The 3,948-nt window shown below is 39.0% G+C and overlaps 1 non-coding gene across 1 annotated transcript; it reads left to right on the forward strand.

Moving 5' to 3' along the window:
• The first annotated feature begins 2,185 nt into the window (after nucleotides 1-2,185).
• Nucleotides 2,186-2,292, forward strand: LOC141625828 (small nucleolar RNA R71). Its single transcript, XR_012535579.1, has one exon. It is a non-coding gene; the product is annotated as a small nucleolar RNA R71 (small nucleolar RNA).
• Nucleotides 2,293-3,948: the final 1,656 nt, after the last annotated feature.

Genomic DNA, 3,948 nt, shown 5'->3' on the forward strand with positions numbered 1-3,948 from the left:
GAAATATTTACAAATGGTGGTTTGGAGAGGACTCCACCAAACTCTCATCCTTAGTGAGATGTCATGGGGGCATGTCCAAGGTGTTGTTGATGTTGCTCAACACCTTGAAGAAGTAGTCAAAAGCTTGTTCATTATCATGATAAAGATCTTCAATAGTCCTTTGCCCTTGTTGTTCTTCATGTTGGTCTTTATCGATAGCATTACCAATATAAGGATTGAAAATCCCTTCAAACTCATCGTCCCGAAGACCACAAACTTCATCTACTTGATCACTAAAGATCTCTTGAGTTGATAGAGACAACTCTCCCACTTTCTTATCTTGGCCAATGAGGCCATCCTCTTCATTGCTTGACTTTGGTGAGCTTTTCAAGCTCTCTTTGTTACAATTCACTTGCTCTTTGAATGGAGCATCATCAACTTTCTTCTTCCATTGGAATTCTGACTTCTTCCTATCATCCTTCTGGCTATAATGATCAACCATAAAACATGGTTCATGCAAACGGGGAGCTCTCATGGTCTTGTCAAGATTGAAAGTTATGCTCTCATCTCCCACTTCTAGAGTGAGCTCTCCATGCTTCACATCAATCACTGCACCCGCGGTGTGTAAGAAAGGTCTACCTATAATGATTGGAATGTTGGAGTCTTCTTCAATGTCAACAATGACAAAGTCCACCGGGATGAAAAATTTCCCAACTCTTACGGGAACATCTTCTCATATCCCTAATGGTGTCTTCGTCGATCTATCGGCCATTTGGAGTGTGATATTGGTGCATTTAAGCTCTCCCATCCCTAACCTTTTACTCACCGAGTACGGCATAACGCTCACACTAGTCCCTAGATCACATAAGGCTTTGTTGATCGTGGTGTCGCCAATGGTACACGGTATTTAGAAGCTTCCCGGATCTTTAAGTTTTGGAGGTGAACTCCCTTGTAGTATTGCACTACTCACCTTAGTGAAGGCGATAGTCTTAAGCTTCCGGATCGACTTCTTCTTTGTGAGGATGTCTTTCATGTATTTTGCATAGGCCGGCACGTGATTGATTAATTCCGTGAAAGGAATTGAGACTTCCAAATTCTTCACAATTTCCATAAATTTTCCAAGTTGGTCATCAAATTTGGGCTTGGCTTGACTACTCGGAAAAGGAAGTCTAATTACAATGGGCTCCTTCTCCTTGACCTTGTCTTCATTTTTCTTTGAAATTTCTTCTTTTGATGGTTCTCCATCCTTGAAGTTTTGCATAATTTCTTCTTTGTCACTAGCTTCCACAACTTCATCCTCAACTTGCTTCTTCGGTGCTTCATACCTTGTACCACTCTTTAAGTGAATGGCACTAACCGTTTCATGTCTTGGGGGAATACTTTGAGGTGGTAATTGCCCCTTTTGTCTTTGTGAGCTTGAAGATGCTAGTTGAGTCAATTAGGTTTCCAACATTTTGGTGTGAGCTAGGATGTTGTTGATGGTGATTTCCTTTGCTTGACTATCCTTTTGCATTTGAGTGAAAAACTCTTGTTGATTCTTTTGCATTTGGAGGACCGCTTTTTGAACATCAAAACCTTGGTCATTTTGTTGATTGTATGGAGTTTGATTTTGGTAACCTTGGTTTTGGTTGTAAAAGGGTTTTTAATTTTGGTTTCTCATGGGAGGTGGGTGTATGTTGGTTGAGGGTTTTGAACATTTTGGCTTTTGTATGAGAGATATGGATGGAATTTGGTGTTTTCTTTTTAATAGTTTGAATAAGGGGTACCACTCTTGTATGCTTGGAAAGCATTCACTTGTTCATTTGTTCCCCTACATTCACTTTGGTCATGTCCCAAAGTTCCACAATTCTCACATATCCCACTTGGGATTGATGAAGATGCCGTCATGGCATTAACATGATGCTTTGGTGATTTTGAGGCTTATTCAAGTCTAGCCATAGCTTTTTCAAACTTCAAATTGATGGTATCGATGTGAGCACTAAGTTGAGCACCCAATTGAGTAATGGAGTCCACTTCATGCTTTCCTCCTCTAGTAGCCTTGCGAGGTCTACTATATTATGAGTTATGGACCGCCATTTCCTCAATTTTGTTCCAAGTTTGATTGTCATCAACTTCGGTGAACATTCCATTTGATCCCGTGTTGAGAATGTTTCTTGAGTCTTCATAAAGACCGTTCCAAAATTGTTGTACCAAGAACCACTTGCTAAGTCCATGATGAGGACATGAGCGACAAATTCCTTTGAATCGCTCCCAAGCTTCATACAAAGATTCCTCATCTCTTTGCTTAAAGCCCGTAATTTCAGCTCTTAGCATGTTAATCTTTTACGGTGGATAGAACTTTTTGTAAAAAGCTAGAGCCAACTTCTTCCAAGAATCAATTCCGAGAGTAGCCTTATCAAGGCCTTTCAACCATTGTTTCGCGGTGCCAATTAGAGAAAAAGGAAATAAGACCCATCGAATTTGGTCTTGAGTTACACCGGTTTGAGAAATCGCATCACAATAGTCGCAAAAAGTCTCCATATGAGAGTGAGGGTCTTCACTAGGCATCCCCCCAAATTGGCTTCTTTCGACTAATTGGATAAATGCGGATTTGGCAATAAAATTTCCGGTTAAGTGTTGTGGTGTGGGAGTACCATTTGGTAGGTTCTCCTCGGTTGGTACGGAATGTGATGAAAATTTAGGCATTGTGGGTTGATTTTGTGTTAGGTTTTGTGTTGGGTTCTCCTCACCTTCTCTTGCAAAAGGGTTGATGAACTCAATAGTATTTGGTTGAATATCTACAACCTCACCGATACCTCTCAAGGTTCTCCTAGCAAGTCTTCTATTGGTTGTCAAAGTCCTTTCAATTTCGTGATCAAAGGGTAACAAGATACCTTGTGATCTTCTAGACATGCTAAATATCAAACAACTCGAAAATAATTAGAACAAACCTTGAGGAGTTTTACTTCCCCAAGGCAAAGAAAGACACAACTAATAACAATAGAAGAAAATCTAAATCAAGTTAACACCGTCCCCGGCAACGACGCCATTTTTGGTGGTGATCCCTTATGAGGGGTTTAGTTTTCAGTACTTGTTGTTAGGAGCACCTAGACCAAAACACAATTTATAACTTCACAAACAACTCTACAATTAGTAAAGAGGCAAGTAAAGGTCGGATCCCAAGGGACGGGAATTGAGATGAGATTTTCTATTGCAACTAGTGGTGTCTAAGGGTGTCACAATTGGGGTTTGAAGTAGAAGATCACTTAAACTAAATAGCAATGAAAGTAAACAAGCAAGATGTATTAAAAGGGATGTAAACAATTGATAAAAAGCACTAGGGTGTCATGGGGTCATAAGGGATTCATGGGAATTGATCATACAAACATATTCTCAAATTATAAGCAAGCAATTATTGTTGTGATGGACCGAGTTGGTTTATATCTTACAATCCTAGGAAAGTTTGGGTCCCGGAGACGAATCGATTAGACTGTACAACACCTACAAATCGACTTAATCTTCCCTACTCAACTATATGCATGGTCTAATGAGACTCGAGTTGGTTTATGTCTTACAAGTCTCATTGAAAAGATAGGTGATGGGTAAAAAATGCAAGGATTCATAGGCTCGCATTTCATCAAACATAACTTGTGCATAAGTTGAGATAACAACAAGCAAGCAAATAAACTATGAAAACATATTAGATTAAGCATGAATCATTCCCCATGTTGGTTTCCCCTAATTACCCATTAACCCTAGATAAGGAAACTACTCACTCATTATCATGTTGAACATGCTAGCAAGGTTGTCAATCATACAAACAAAGTAGAACATGATGAATAAATGAAGATAATTAACAATAATTAAAAAGGGATTAAGAGAATTATACCTACTAATGATTCCAATAATAAAGCAAAGAATAATAGAAGTACTTGATGCTTGATTGGAAGATTGTCAATCTCCCAATAATAACCCAAATAATCTTCAATT

This window comes from Silene latifolia, chromosome X, assembly GCF_048544455.1.
Source record: "Silene latifolia isolate original U9 population chromosome X, ASM4854445v1, whole genome shotgun sequence".
Taxonomy (NCBI): Eukaryota; Viridiplantae; Streptophyta; class Magnoliopsida; order Caryophyllales; family Caryophyllaceae; genus Silene; species Silene latifolia.